Raw genomic sequence first — 16,860 nt, forward strand, 5'->3', positions numbered from 1 at the left:
AAAAATCTAGTGTGCAAATAACAGTTTTATAAATGCCTTTCTCATTCTATATGCAGACAGGCCCCTGGAAGGAATCTAGGAGATTGAATTAAGCTTTTAACCCTCTAGGCTCTCCTGTCGTTTATTGTTAGGGAATTAATAGGAACGCAGGAATGCAGATGGCCTGCCTGTCAATTCCAAGAGGTGATTTTTCTGATCTTCATGGACGTTTCCAGCATCTTTCATTAAACACTCATGTACCAATTTGTCATTTTAACTGGGCAGGAAAGAAACTCCCGTTGAACTCCTTAGCTCAGGTGCTGTAAGTTAAATTCCGAAGCAGAAAGCTTTGCTTTGTTACATCTGCCAGACAGGCTTAGGGTTGATGAAGAGCCTTCGATATCTGTTTAGGTAGGTAGAGGGATTCCGGTAGGATGCTCTAGACCTCTCTGCAGTCAGAATAAAAAGAGATTATTCAACAGGAATGGGAGATGTCTTATATAGATCCATTGAGATCCCAGAACAAGTGACAACTTAGAAACAGTGTTTTCAAAGGGAGACAGAGAAAACCATAAGGAGACAGAGTCTAATTCAGATCTTGCTACTTTAGTATTCATGTAAGTGGAGATCTTCGATGGGTGTTCACCTTTATACGAGTAGAACTGGGACTCCAACTTTCCCAAGGTGGAACTAGTCTTTGTAAATGGCCCTTTAACAAACCAAATCTGGAGCTTTGTAGAATGAATTTGGAGATATCTATAGCAGGCAGGTACACAGCAGTGGGACCAAAGAGCAGAGCAAGGTGCCCTGTAGGTTGGGGAGTTTAGGTTAGTTGGAAGGTACCTTGGTATCTCAGCCTTGCCTGTGCTATAGATGTGACATCAAGAGATACCTAAAATGGGCACCTCGAGTTGCTGCCACTGCAGAGGGCCCTCAGTCGCAAAGCAGTGCTCTCTGGGAGCACAGGAACAGTCGGACTGAGGCAGATATCTATTCTGACTGTTGTTGGTGTCAGAAGTTGTAGGAGCAAAGCCTGGCAGTAGGACCCACACAAAACAGGCAGATACTTAGAACAGCAGTAAAACGGGCCGAGTAAGGGATGCCCATGCCCTTGCCGACTGCTTTGCCTACGATGGAGAAGACAAATCTGCCTGTGCTGCAAGAGTGGGGGATCTCTCTGGCTGTTGCCCACCAGGTTACAATCATTTCTGCCACTGTGGTTGCTGAGGGTGTTGGGGGCAGCAGCTATTGCAGGTTGGATCCGCCGGCAGCATTCACCACTTCTACCCTCAGGGCAGCAGCACATGACTCAGCTTCCCAGGATTCTCATCCAGAGGGATTTATTTCTTTTCATCTTTAGGTTTCTTTTAATTTTACTTAATAAAAGGGTGAAAATTATCTCCACCAAAACAAAGTCAGAAGTTGCACTTTGAACTGTATGTTCTGTTGTTGGGGTTTTTTTTCTTGCAGCAAATAATTTGACAACTTCTCAGTCTGCCAGGGCATATTTAAATAGTTTTAAACCTGACCAAAACAGATTTAGTGCCCGCTATTTTAATCCTAAACCACCAAGATCAGAGTGAACTTTCCCATTGACGGGACTGGCTGAGCGGGTGATGTGTTGAATGAATTCAAACTCCAAGCAAAAACGGAGTGAAAACTTCCCACAAGAAGAAGGGTGAAGGCTCCTAGCATGGTGGAAACTCTCATCTCTGCTGCCAAGCTTTCCTGAGCCTCACAACAACAGCGAGGCCATGGTATGGCAGGAGGTACCTTCACCTCCAAGGCCTCTCAGGTCCCCAAAATGGAGGCCACTGGAGGACAGCAAGGTTATTCCTACGCCTGAAAACACCATCACCTGTGGGGAATCTGTTGGTTAAAATGATCTGTGGGGCTATTTCCAAGTGTAATTGCCAGGCAGAAAGCAAGCTGTCGTGTCCCTGATGCTGCGGTGCTGGGTCCGTGGTTGGCGATGGAGGACAAGGAGGGGGGCTGCAATGGCGCAGGGCAGCGGGGCTGGGCTGGAGCTGAGGGGAAGCTGGAAGGGGCAGTCTGGGAGGGAACATGGGCTCTGAGGTGATACCGACTGGGAGGCAACGCCATCTGTCCTCAGTCTGTGACGTGACTCAGGCTGCGGCACGATGCTGGCTCTGGAGAGCAAGGCCTAGGCCACCATCTTGTGACACCTGCCCTGGCCAGGCCTTGTGGGCTCTGCGAGGCTCCCTGGGGTGCAGGGACGACATGGCCACAGCCTGAGGGGAGCAGAGCCACGGCCAGCTTGCCTGGAACCTTCCCAGGCTGAGATTTCTCGCTGAGTGCACGCATGGAGGAGGCAATGAGGGACTTTGCAGTTCAGACAATGCAAGGCGCTGCTTGGTGAGTGTTATTGCCACCTCTGCTGGCACTTTCTGGGGTGTTTCATCAGCCCAGGAGTAACCCATGGTGGTCACACCATGGTTCCCCTCCTTATGGGACTGAGCCGAAAGCAGCCAAAGTCATCCTGATGGTTTACATGGGCTTGGGAGCTGCCTGTGGAAAAATCTGAGAGCCTTGAGTTCCCAAGATTCCTCTTTATGGCTTTTTGCCCCCATCAACTCATCTGCAGCTTGACACGCTCCTGGCACAGAGAGTTGGTAGAGCAAAGTGAAGTCTGCCCAGTGGAAATGATCAGCTGAGCTGAAAAAAAAAAAAAAAAAAAGCAGCAGGTTGACTTCATTATGTGCTCATTAAGAAATCTGTAGCTGTAGTTTGTTCCTCTGTGTGTGAGCTCTGGCTGTCATAAACCCTGACAGATGGACAGACAGACTGAATTATAGTCATAGAGTATAGACTGGGCAGGATCCCCCATTAACGCTTATTGGAAATTGTCATCACTTCAAGCTGAATGGGCTCCAGATGTTGAAACCCTTGTAGGGAAATCTTGAAGGTGAAGGTTAGAGGCTTGTGATTTTTGCCTGTGTTGTATGAGAGCTGCAGCCGTTCCCTTTGATTTATTATTGTTTAAGGCAACAAGATTTGGTAGTAGGGGAAAAGCTGAAGGGAGCAACACATGGGTGAGGGTGCCTGGTTCTGAGCTGCTGAAGGAATTGCTCCACTTTTATTACCTGAGTGTGAGAAAAACATTAAGCAAATGATTGTTGAAAGTTTGACCGGCAGATTCAGCACCTCGATATTGTCTGCTTTTACAACAGGTAGAGTTTACGTTGCTTGGTTTGTGTTGATGTACCTTTTCATTTATGTATTTCAAGGGCATTTGGAAGCCACGGTTGTAGAAACACCGAAGATAGAGCTGTATCAGCCTTCAAAAGTGGGGACAGTTACTTCAGTCAGACATTTAACTTTGCTTAGATTTAAAAATGTCCAGTGGTGGGGAATCCCGCAGCCCCCTCAGGCACCACATGCTGGTGCTGCACCATCCTTACTGTCAGAAAGTTTTCCCTAATGCCTAATCGAAACCTCCCCTGGTGCAGTTTAAACTCATTACCCCTTGTCAAATCCTCAGTGAACATGGAGCATGGTTTATTACCTTCCTTTTTGTGGCAGCTTTTAACATGCTTGAAGATTGATAAATCTCCCCTCAGTCTCCTCCCTACACTCAGCTACTACTCTTGGTCTCTTCATGTAGGTCATATTTTCTAGATCTGAAATTATTTTGTTACTCTCCCTCTAGACTATTCTCTTGTGGTGTCCAAAACTGGGCCAGCTGAGGCCCTTGTTAGGGCTGAGGAGAGTGTGGAGACTTCTTTGTGTATCTTAAATCTGACAACCCTTTTATGCAGGCCAGCATAATTCTGTTCATGCCTTTTTTGGCTCAATGATTGTCCCAGATTTTTTCCTGCAAAACTGCTTTCTTGGCACTTATTTCCCTGCTCATATTTGTGTGGGTGATTATTCCTTCACAAGTAGGAATTTAGCACTCATCTTTATTATTTTACTGCTTTCAGATTATTGCTCTTTCTGAATTCAAACCCTGCTCCCTTGCAGCTCTGTCCCTCTTCCCCATCTTGAAATCATCTGCACATATGCTCAGTTCCATTGCTTGAGTTATTAATAAAAATATTGAATAGTGTTGAATTCAGGAGCGGGGGGTCAGACGAAAACTGAGGACTAGTAGCACTTTGCAGGATCAAGCCTTCTGTTTTGATCGCATAAGTATTTACAGATACCAGAACTGTTGCATCGCTGAACATGTACTTTGCTCCTGGAGGTCACGTCTCTGGCTTGTTGTGCGTGATGCACATTTGCCTTCCTCCAATAGAGCCACTGGGCTTCTCCCTGCACTACAAACAGGCTTTTTTTTTCTTTTTTTCTTTTTTTTTTTTTTCTTTTTTGCTTATCAGAGTTCGTGAACTGTTCCCTGGGCTGGACCCACAATGGGGCCTGAGCCAGAGGAAGGGGCTGGAGCAGAAACCTTAAGAATGGCCCTTACTCATCAATAACTGCTCCGTGACAGGGCTGAGGGATACACAAAGTGGCTTGGCTGTTGTGCTGTCACTCCAGCTGGGACACAACCTACAGCGGGGCCCTTGCTCACTGGACTTTGCTGTCCAAAGCACCCTAGAAATCCTTTCACTCGCCTTTTGAATGTTTAAACTCATCTCTCAGGGGTTGTGTCTTGGGGGAACAGGACATTGCTAGTCACATTTTTGGGTCTTATTAAGATGATTTGTACCACTGGAACATGTGGGCATTGGCAGGCTTGGTTATGCTATTGGGCTCAGAGCAGGTACAGCCTTCAGGTGATGCACTGAAGGCAGCGAAGCAATGCTGATTTACACCAGCTGAGGACCTGGCCACCAGCGATCCTGAGCATCAGTTGCAACCATAGCTCTGTAGGATGGGTAGATGAGAGATGGCAAATTGCCTCCTGCAGTTCACATCCAAACACTCCCTTTCTTCTTTCAAGCAAATCTTCTTTTCGCCTGCCTGACTTCGTGTGGTGTAAATGAGGAGTAATTTGACTGAAAACTCTGTAGCGAGGTCAGAGTTGGGGAGAAAGGAAAAGACACATGATTTTATTGTTTGTTATGAAATTTGAAAACTGTTATTGGAAAAGCCAGTTAACCTGGGAAACATCATAAGCTTCAACGTCCAATTCAATACAGTGATTGGGACAGAAAGGAAGCTCGGTGGGAGAGTTTATTCGGCAGCAACATCAAAGCTATGCTCCAAGGATGTAGTTACTGTTTCTAAATCCCACATCTTTTATAACTTTAAAAATCAGCAATCCAAAGTAACTCAAGTAAAATCAGGATAAAGGTGAGAAAACCAGGTCTGATTCCTGAAAAGTAAATTTTCTATTCCCCTGCATGAATGTACATAGAATTAAATCCTAAAATTCACACTCAGACCTTATCCCAAGCAAGACTCCCATGGCAATCAGTAGTGGATCCTGCAGTCAGCCAACAGCGTACCTGGCACCCTAAGGTTTGATTCTCTTATTTTACTAACTGTAAATAGTTGTTCGATATTTCCCGAAACATGGAGGGAATCAGACCATAGAATGTTTACAGGCTGTTTTTCATTATGTGCACATGTACGTGTTAAAATAAAAAAGAAATGTAGCTGTTTGAATGTAGCACAGTAGTACCTAAGAATTCCCATTAGAAAGTGTTCTCTGTTACCACAAGCACTGGGAAATACAGGAGGAAAAACCATCCCTGTCCATGGAATTTACGGTGTGAACTGATTCTGTCCTTGTTAAATTAAAAGCCTTTTGCTACTGACTACAAGAAGAGCAGGTTCAGCCTTAATAAACTTTAATAAATGGAGGAAAAGAATCAATTAAAAAAAATGGGAACTGATATCTGTAATTATCTGACATTAAATCATGCAAAAAATGTTGTCTCAAATATTACGCTGCCAGGACATGGATTTTTTATCCTGAGCTTTGCTAATTTCCGTTGATTTATTTTTTTCTTGGAAGCATTTATTTTCTCCAACAAGAATGACTGCTCTAGCTAAGGATTAGATGTGTATCCTTTGGTGTGGGCAGGAAGCCTAAATGGATGGGAGAGATTTTGCAGCTGAAAAGGATGTTCTGCTTTTTCAGTGTTTCCTGTGTTTCGAGAGTATATAATTGCAGCAGAAAGCAGAGAACGAGCAAGCAAGAATCAAGTGGAGCGCCATCCTCTTAATCTGAAGGCATCTTAAGTTTAAAAGCCAAGTGTTTTCAGTATTTCTCTTCATGGGCTTGCTCCTAACACTTTGTGGGTGGTGATATGAGGTGGAATAATTGCTAAGACTGTAATTCCTTCTCAAACTCTTCACCAAGGCAGACAGAGGGTGACAAAATCCCTTTGGTGGCTCATCCCTTGGGGCTGGATGGCTGTTGCTGGGATCTCTGGAGTCTGTGGTCTGTTGGTGAGCACAGGGAGTGGCTCTTGGAGCCTGTAAGTCATGTCTGCTGGGGGCTTATCCTTCTGCCATAATGACACATGGGCAAGGTCTTTGTCTGCCAGGATTAATACAGAGAGGTTAAAGGTCCTCGGAACCAGTGGTGTTTAAAACCTGTCTACAGAGAGTTCCTTTCTTGGGTGTTTATTGCCAGTAAATAAGGCTTACGCTGTTTCTATGGAAGGATCTTCTTTCTTTGTTTTTTTTTAATATATCCTATGAAAGAGTGACTGCAGCTAGGTGTGGGGCTTAAGGCAAGCAGAGGTTTGGAGCAGTAACCAAGCCAACCTGTGTCTTCTCAAAGGGAGCGATCTGGAGGAGCTGTGTTTCTTGTAACCCCTTCACCTCTGAATTATTTGCTGACACATGCACACCGTATCACGTCTAGTAACTCCTAAGGGCTGAGGGGTTAAGTATCTTGTCACTCCAGTATAGACGCCTCACTTGCAAATCCCAGACTTTTTACCAGTCGTCCCCAGCAGGAGTAGGGGATCCCTGCCGTCAAGCCAGAGTAAAGGCCCAGGGCTCTCTCTCGGCACCCCAGAATAGTCTCTGAACGCCAGGCAGTGTAGCCTATGGGGAAAGGGGTATGGGAGAGCACTGAGCAGGGAGACCAAAAAGTTGGGATCTGCTCCAGCTTCTGTCCCTGACCTGCTGGATGATAGTGGGCAAGTAAGTCTTATTCTTTATGCCTCAGTTTCTCCATAAATTAAAAAGGTGGAAGTGATGCTGACCTCCTTCACGAAGGGTCTTATGGCCAAAGTGACTAAAATCACAGAATGGTTGGAAGGGACAATAAAGCCCATCCAGTTCCAACCACCCTGCCATGGGCAGGGACACCTTCCACTAGCCCAGGTTGCCCAAAGCCCCGTCCAACCTGGCCTTGAGCCCTGCCAGGGAGGGGGCAGCCACAGCTTCTCCGGGCAGCCTGTGCCAGGGCCTCACCCCCTCACAGGGAAGAATTTCTGCCTTAGATCTGATTTAAATCTCCCCTCTTTCAGTTTAAAACCATCACCCCTCATCTGACCCCTACCCCTGTGATCAAGAGTCCCTCCCCCCTTTCCTGCAGCCCCTTTCAGCCCTGGGGGGCCGCTCTAAGGTCTCCCCGGAGCCTTCTCTCCTCCAACTGAACCCCCCAACTCTCCCAGCCTGTCCTCACAGGGGGGCTCCAGCCCCCCCAGCATCTCCGTGGCCTCCTCTGGCCCCGCTCGAGCAGGTCCGTGTCCTTCTGCTGTTGGTGCCCCAGAGCTGGACCCAGCCCTGCAGGGGGGGGCCTCAGTCTGTAACATCTGGACATTGCAGTATTTATTGCAGCAAAACGAGTGGAAAAGTTGCAGATCTGAGGTTCTGTCACGACTCTCCCTCCACAGAGCTGTTCGTCCCGCCCCGTGTCCGGTTGCCCCGGCCATGCACGCGTGCTGCACTCACACCTAGAAGTGATGAGGAACACTGAGTTGCAGAGCCGCGTGATAAATTGTTTGCATCGTGCACTTTTGACCACCTCACCTGTGCACTCTGCGCGCTCATTTGACAAAGTCTGGGCAAGCAAGTGCGCTGCCACTGTGGCCTTACCCTGCTGACCAACATTTTCTCATCATTTTCTTAGGTTGTCCCATCTATCTGTATCCACCTGCTGTCTTTCTTATCCTTCGATTGTAAGCACCTCGGGGTAGGCACTGTCTGTGTTTGTAACCATGAATGAATACGAGCATTAGCAACTCGTAACAGTCCACAGACTGGGATTTGAAATGCATCAACAGTGAGAATAATGGCACACAGAATTCATGACTTTTGAGCACTTTCACACTGACCACATGGCAGGTACCAAACCCAGATTCCTTAAGTGGGGGACCTGACTCCTGGAAACTGAGAAATTACAGGTAGTGTGTGGAAAATCTTAGATGAGCAGCCGCAGGGGTGGTGGCTTGGAGCTCTTCATTTCTAGCTTTGATTTGTCTCACAGCCACCACTGCCATCAGGATCTCAGTGCTGGGAACACCCTTCCCATCTTTTCTTTCCCTTTCTGTTATTGATCTCCCATACGGGACACGCGATCCAGACTGAAGCCTTCATCCATCCAGATCAGTGCTAGAGTTGTCAAGTTGAATGCAAGCAGAGTTCGGACCTCTCCTCTTCTGTTCCTTCTCTCTGCTTTCTCGTAGCCAGCAGCTTGCTCTTTATTATCTTCACCCACATTTACCTGTAATCGTGCTTATTAACCATCTAACCCAAATTGCACCAAAATCAATGGGAAGATGCTCATTACAACTGATAGTTTTGGATCAGCCCCTGAAAGAAAAGCTTTCCATTGCCCTCCTGCTGTACTAACATTAACTACTTCGTTTCCACAAAGCTTGCAGGCAGATGAGCTGAGGGCAGGGAAGACTCTCAGCCCTTGCCAGGAGAATATGGTGGCGAAGAGAAGAGGAGCTTCTGTTTTCAGATCCATCACTCCTCCCTCCAGCCCCTTTTCCTCCTGCCCCAGACACAGCCTTGGCTGCTATGCAGTTGTTCATAAACACCATCTACATCTGTCCTGAGCCACGAGATGTATTAATCAATTTGATGAGGATGTTAAAGCTTTCTCTTTGCACCTAATTATGGGCTGATTTATAGTACTGGCCTTGTGTTTGATGGAGCTCTCCCCTTGGCAGTGATTTACATGGCATTGGCACCAACCTCTCCATCTCTCCAATACTCTGTCATTTTCTCTGCCCCTCTTTCTCTTTCTTTCTCTCTCCTCTCACCATCTCCCCCCTCCTCCCCACACCCCTCTGCTCTATGTTTCCTCATGAGAGCCTAATGACATGTTGACAGACTAGTGAAACATTGCTCCCTCTTCACTGCATCTGTCTCTGGCTCGGTGGCTCCCCAGTGCTCTCTGACACATCCAGATGGAAGGCCTGGCAGGCGAGGCAGAGGCTCTGGCCGTTGCCCCAGTGCAAGCCCTGCGGCTCCACAGATTTCCTTCTGGAAGTGGTTGATGCAGAGCTCTAGATTCCCCTAGGGGACATCTCCATGCTGGTAGGGATCTGGGGACCCCCTGTTCTGGTTCTCCACTGCAATTCTCTAATGAAGTAGTTAAATAGCAGTGATTCAGGCTTCCACAGCATGGCTCACCTGAAGATCCTCAAAATTTTCATGGTGGGGGTGACAAGTTAGTCTCCTTTTAAGTACTGGAGAGGAAAATAAATCACAGAGGCATTAGTGTTGCATTTCTGAAAGGTACAACTGATAAAGTCATCCCACTCTGGTTATTGCCTAGAGGTTCCTCTCTTGAAGCTAATGGGGAAAGTGGGAGGAGAATGAAGCCATTATACCAGTTTCACTCATCTCTGTGAGATTAACTCTGCCCCAGAGCAGAACATGTTCCATATGTTTCGGTTTTACCTTTCTTTTCTCTTTATCTTCTTTATATTTTCAGAGCTGAGAGTCTTAAAGTCAAAGAATTCTCAGGCTATTTGAAGACATACCAAAAGGAAGATGTGTTTCACATAGGTCATATATTACACTGGATCAGGCATTCGTGGCTACTGGTACTAATGCAGCTCCAACCTCATCCCCCGCCTTCTTTTGTGCCTGGAAATTGCAAAATTCACTTTTCTAGGGGAAATATCTTTACCTTCCCTCTATGAGCAAAGATAACAGATTGAGAGTAGAGGGGATTCAGAAAAAATTTTTGTTTGCTAGCTCTGAATTTCCTAACTTTGGCTGCTTTCAATTAGGGGGTCTAATGTGTGGGCAAATGACAGCAGTGATGTGTCCCTGAGCTAAGGGAACGTGCTTAAAATCTCCAGAAAACAGCGAGATATTAGACGGTACATACTGACCCTGAATCCATCCTCCGGTTTACATGTGCACTCACTCCTCTTTGAGTTGTACATCCCCGTTCCCTACATGCAGCTGCCACGTTCCACAGCAGGTGGTTGGTTCTCCAGCTGCCAGATGTGCCCGTGAGACCAGATGTTTTGTGTGTTGGAAATCAGCTGCACATCTACAATGTATAGACGAGTTCAGTGGTGTGTGCTGCAATGAGCACGACAGTACGGAAGGTGGAAACTTGGTTTATTGTTGCGTTACTAATACCGTAGTGACAATAGAACTTCTAGTCTGTCCCTTCTTGCGAGAAAAGTTGCTACCAGGAAATTATAGGTAAAGCACTTTTTGCTTTGCCATGAATAAAACTGAAGCCTGTTTTCACTTTCTGGAATAGAGTCATCAAAATTCAACTCACAACCAGACTAACGACTTGAAAAATCTGAACTTTGGAGTTACACCAAAGATAAACTCGGCCAGTTGTAACATATACCAAAAAAAAAAAAAAAATTTGAGAGTCCGAATATGGATATTAGGATATATTCATATGTATACCATATTCATGTGTCAGTGCGGTTCATGAAGCCACGTTCATCTTGTGAAGAGCAAGATTTTGGCTCGACAAGATGCCCTTTGCATGCAGGTGTGCATATGTGCAAAACTATGCGGACGCTTTAGCCCACAGATTGCACATGTGTTCCATTGCACTCCATAAAATGCATATTAATGGTGCTGAAGCTGGAGTCCTGTCCAGAGAAGCAGATGCTTGTCGATGGTGAAGCTGGCTGCGCTGAACAGATGAAAAGACATCTCTGCTGCTGAGTGAATTCCATCAGACCAGGAGCAGCTGCTCTAAAGCTTCTGAAAGCAAAAATCCTCATGAATAAATATTAGGAGGGAAAAAATGAGGCTTCTAGAGAACAAAAGGAAGCAGAGGAAGTTACTGAGAGATGCTGAGACCTTTCATCTCAGTAAAATATGCAATTAACACAACACACACATCTCCCCCAGAAAGGCCTTGCATTTGTTCAGGGTGACTATAGGATCACAGATAAGGTTTCTTTTGGTGAACAAGGAAGACCATAAACTGCTATTCCTCTGCCTGTCAACACAGGAGCACTTGGCATTACTGATTTCACAAAGTTACTGAGTCAGCCTCCTGGAAATGCTCAGCAATCATTTGATCTAAAGGGAAGCTTCTGGGGTTTCAGGTTCAGAAATGCTTGGCATTCCCTTAGGAAAAAGAAAAAAAAAAGTGTCCATTTTTGAGGTTGGCCATACTTTGGAGCAGTATCCCATTCCTTTGTGGGTCATTGCCTCCAGGTACCAAGGCAAAGCTGCAGGACCTGATTTCTAGTAGCCCGACTTACACCTGTGTGATGCAGAAGTAAAATGCTGCCGGATCAGCAGAGGTGTGATGCAGAGGAGGACTTGCAGCCTCAGCATTCTCCATCTTTACAAGGTATCTGGTGATAAGGTGAAGCAGAAGTGGCTTCGGCTCTTCTGGGAAATGAAGGATGGGCTTGAGAGCAGATGTGACTCGCATGCTCTCTGTCCACACAGCCATCTGTTAGGCCAGCTTTCACTCAGGCTCTGAGATCTGCAGTGTACTTGGAAAGAGCTGACCTTAGACTATCTGCTGATGGATCGGCCTATGGGACAGTTGCCTTCATCTGATGCATCTGATCCCTCTGCGCTGCGTGCATGAGAACCTGGGGCTCTCCCCATCCCATGAGCAGGTTCAGGCAGCCTCCCAGCATGACCTTGAGGACTTACTACAGCTAGTAGTCACAGCCAGCCTTGGGAAAGGCCCAGAGCTGTGCTGGCCTGGCAGTACAACAGGCCCAGTGGAACACGGAATCTGCTCTGTAGCTAAAAGCTGAGATGTCATTTTGCCCAATTACTTTCAAATCCTTTGTTCAGTTATTAATTCTTATGTTCGCACTGGTGCAAATTCTTTGTTTCCACTAGCTCTGCTTGTTACTGTCAACAGCCAAGAAACAGGCCACCAGGGCCACATGAGAACACTGGCATACCAAGGTGGCCAGGCTGAATTTGATCCCATTTCTTTCAGGAGCCAGGAGAAGATGCCTAGAGGAATATGTAAAAACTTCCAGGAGGCAGATGTTTCTCCTACACCCTCATCTTCACACCCTGCATGTACATGCATTCACTGGAGTCTCTTGGCTCCAGACTTGGAGAAAATGTTTTCAAATGTATCTCTGTTCCTGTCGCCTCCCCATAGCTCATATTGCTACCAGGAGATGACATGTCACTGCCTCATTGCCGTACGACTTGTTACGGTGGCTGAGGAGTAGCCAGCTTCCTCCTTTCTCATTTGATCCATTTGAACCACTTCTTGATGGCAACCTGCAAATCTGCCTTGCAGTGTGCTCACCCCTTGGAGCTATCAATTTATTACAGATTTAAACCAAAAAAAAAAAAAATAGGGATAACTACAGATGGCTCGCAGCTGGAGGAAAAAACAGACACAAATTTCTGCTGGCTGCAGTTTCAATTGAGCCCAGGATAATTCCCTCCTTCTGTTTCTTCTGGGTGAAGAGATGTAGTTCATTCTCTTCCTGTAAGCAGTAATAGGTAGGTTGAATTGGTGCAAAAACAGTAACAGACTGAAGCAATCAAAAAAGTCCAGAATGACTTTGCAGAATCAAATAACTCTTTTGCCTTCCTTTCCTTTCCTTTCCTTTCCTTTCCTTTCCTTTCCTTTCCTTTCCTTTCCTTTCCTTTCCTTTCCTTTCCTTTCCTTTCCTTTCCTTTCCTTTCCTTTCCTTTCCTTTCCTTTCCTTTCCTTTCCTTTCCTTTCCTTTCCTTTCCTTCCCTTTCCCTTCCCTTCCTTTCCTTTCCTTGCCTCGCCTCGCCTCCCCTTCCCTCCCCTTCCCTTCCCTTCCCTTCCCTTCCCTTCCCTTCCCTTCCCTTCCCTTCCCTTCCCTTCCTTCACATTTTTGCATCCACCATGAGCAGGTGCGGTACTTGCAGAGCTCCATGTATTCTGAAGAAAGTTGTGCAATAAATCCCCCTCAGAAGAGCGACAATTTCAGTTTACCCTATCTCCATGAAATACCTCCCATTCCTCATTCTCATGTCTGTCTCTCTTCTCCCCTTCCCTTTATTTTTCCATCAGATATGCAATTGTGGCTTCTGGTTGAAAATAATCTGATATAGGATGCTGTGTTTAAAAAACAATGATTAACAAGTCCCAAAACACTGGTATCTTTTGCTAGACAAGGATCCAGATTTCATGCATGTGGAATCCCTAACATTATCTCCTAGGCTTTCTTGGCGAGTCTGGTGCATCTGGACTCACTCACTTATCTGTTAGATATAAGGAGTTATCTGATTTACAAATTCTGGAGAAGGTACAAAGAAGAGCTATAAATTGATCAAAGGTATGGAGAGTCTTAGCAATGCTGATAGACCAAAGTGTTTAATCTCATGCAGTTTGGAGAAACTGAGATTACAGGGTGGGGATGTTGGGTGTAGAGAAAGATATGGGGGAGAAAAGATTGCTCTCGCTCTTCCTGAAAGCAGATCTGAGAGACATGGATAAGAATGTGCTGAAACTGAGCAGGAACAGAGAAACATGCAGCTGCTCTAAGAGGCTGAAGTGATGCTGTCAAATATTTTTACTCAGAATGTAGGTTTGCTAATGCATCGCTTTCTGCCCTTGAGGAAGATGGAAGGTAACTCTAATTATCCAGTGTGTCAGAGGGAATCCCAGGTCTGTGTTACACAGACAGGAGTAGTACTATAACCATGACAGTCTAGTGATTTTGGATTTTATATCCATCATCCAGTGCTATCAAAGTGGCACTGTGGCTGATCCACTCCACCAGAGAGAACAACCTTTCTGCCTTAAAAAGAAAAGATCTAATTTAACAGCACGTTTATTTCTCTTGAAAGATCTGACAGTTCAGACTCTCTCCTGGTAGTGCCACAAGAACTGCTGTTGACAGTGGCCCTAACAAAAGACACGAGAGGAAATCTTTCTTCCGGCACTTACTCCTGGGAGTTGGACCTCTCTCTAAGCGTCCTTGTACTTGTGGTTGTGGAACGGTTTCTCCTTATCCAGGAAGAAAATATAGTAACTCTGGCCCCTTCTATTCTTGGTCTCTCTGGTGTGAATATCTCCAATGTTGGCTTTTGCCAGCATGCTTTGGGGACCATTCCTGACAGGGGAGGATGAGGGAGGTGGTTCAGATAGTTGGGAATTAGAACCAGCCTGGCTTTAATTTGAATTAGGCTGCTCTGGATGAGAAGAGTTCATGAGCAGCTTGGTGTTCCTCTCCGGTTTTGCTCTTCTGGGCAGTTGTTCTGATGCTGCAAAATTCTTCTGATCACCCATAGCTTCTGGCCTCGTTCTTCCCGTGCCGATTCTCTAAGTGCATTCAGCTGGTGTTCAAGTTCTCTGTCACCTTCACTATCCGAACCAAAAGGGTTTGCCCAAGCTATTCAGGGAGAGGTGTTTTCTTGCAAAACGATCAAATTTTGTATTTTCAAGTGCTTTTAATATTTGTTATATTAATACTTTAGCAACCAGCTGTGTTGACAGTGCAGCCTAGTGGATAGAGCACTGGGCTGGGTCTCAGCAGACCTGAATTTTGTTCCCAGGTCATCTTCCTGGATAATTATCAGCAACTCTCTTTGCCTGGCCCTACATTCCCAATTATAAAATCATAAAAATGCTGATATCATCTGTAAAATCTACCAGAGAAAACCAGGACTGGTCTTTAGCTTATCTTCTGATTGTGTTTTATCTTTGTATAATGTGGTATTTGCTGACGAAGGTAGTTAAGTAAACATTATTTATGACCAGCGTCCTGTGAGAAAGGGCTTTCCAATGTTAGAGGTGTGGCAAGGGGTAAATAGAGAAGGCAGAGGGATGAAGAGTGTGGTCACAGCAGAGGGTTTTTTTTTATCGTGCTATTTTTATAATGGCATATTTCTATCCTGGCACATCTTCAGCTGGTACAGCTGGGGCAATTTTATTTGCTGCAGTGAAATTCTGATTATTTACGATAGCTGAGAAGAGTCCAGTTCCTACAGTGAACTCTTGTTACAACAAGAGTAAGAGGAAAATCGGGTCCCGAAAGGGATTCTGAAAGAGTGGGTTCTGCTCTGTGTGTCTCCGTAGATTGATGCTGAGGCCCACAGAGCTGGATTTGTCTGTCACTGCAGCCATCGGCTGCCCCGATGCTTCCATATCCTATTTATTCCTAGGCAGTAGGTAGAACTCCTTCCAGTGTGGATTTTTACTCCGTGTGTATAGACTTCCATGTGATGGGAAAAAAAAAAAAAAAAACAAACCAAAAACCTATAGGACAACCAGCAATTAGAGAAGACTATCCTTTCTTAGCTGAAACAGGAGGAAAAGATCCCTTAGGCTGGTAAACGCAGCAAAACCCAGGAAAAATGCAGCATCAGTCAACATTAAAAACAAAGTCGCGGGGAGCACTTTTGCTGTTTGGGTAGGATCTCATGCTAGTGACGGGACAAGTTTTCATTGCCAGCACGCTGTGGATCTGCAGTTCCTCAGCAGGACTGAGATGGCTCTGTTGCTTTTGATTTGGTTTCCCTGTTGCTTTTGATCTGATTCCCCTTTCAGAAGGCGAGGGAGAGGGAGAGAAGGGCAAGGTTAGCTGGATCCAGGAAGGGCTGGAAGCGTTGATCCACTAGAGTGCATCTGTGGGCTGGATGTCGGAAGGGTGCTGTTTTCAGATGCCAGCTATTAGGCTTTGGGGTTGTTTCTACTGTAACTATAATTAGGAAGGGGGGCTCTTTGTTTATTTAGGCTGAGAGCTTTAAGATAAATGACAGCTCCGAAGATGCTTTTCAGCACTTCATAAATCAACTGCCAGCTGGCCAGTTTCACCTCTGAAATGTCTCCTGCTTTTTTTTCTTTGCTTTTTTTTTTTTTTTTTTTTTTTTCCCTCCCAACTTTGGAAAGATGGTATATCCAAAAGGGAAAAAAAAAAAAAAAATCTTCCAGCGAAATAACTGAGATGAGGAATACGTGCATTTGGGAAGGGGGGGAGGGAAATGACTTCATCCTTGAAAGACTCAAGGTGTTTGAAATCCTAGCCCATTGCCTCGTTGCAATTTCTGAATTTAAAGCCATTAGAAGGCATCTTTACTGAGAATTAGCAAAGGGCAGAAACATCCAGCAGACTGACTGACACATCCTCAGATGCCATGACAGACATTTTTCTGATTTCATTTAATGGCTTTTTTTGCTGTCTCACTCAACACATCCAGAGATTTACTGCTGTTCTTTTTCGTTAGCTGAGTTGCTTTGATTCCTGCACAGCTCATGGGATTGTTTGTGCCAAGGACCCAGCATCCCCTTTCTCCAGGGTGAGGCAAGATTCCAGCCGAGAGGTTGTTGACAGCCGTGCAGTCTCTGCGGGCAGAAGCGAACAGCATTTGAACTCAAACACCACGCACGCTTAGAAAGGCTCTGGACTGTTCTCCAACCTCTTTTCCAAGCCTGGAATCACATTTGGTCTGTGTATGAGGGCGGGGTATGGTGCAAAACGTGACTGAGGCCTTTGGATTCTCACAAAAGTACCGACAAAATCTGTGGTGGTTGAATTTTAGGATCCCAGATTATAGGTCTGTGCAATCTGAAGAGATGGAGTTGTTCTTTCATTT

Source organism: Athene noctua, chromosome 25 (assembly GCF_965140245.1).
Source record: "Athene noctua chromosome 25, bAthNoc1.hap1.1, whole genome shotgun sequence".
NCBI classification, from domain to species: Eukaryota; Metazoa; Chordata; class Aves; order Strigiformes; family Strigidae; genus Athene; species Athene noctua.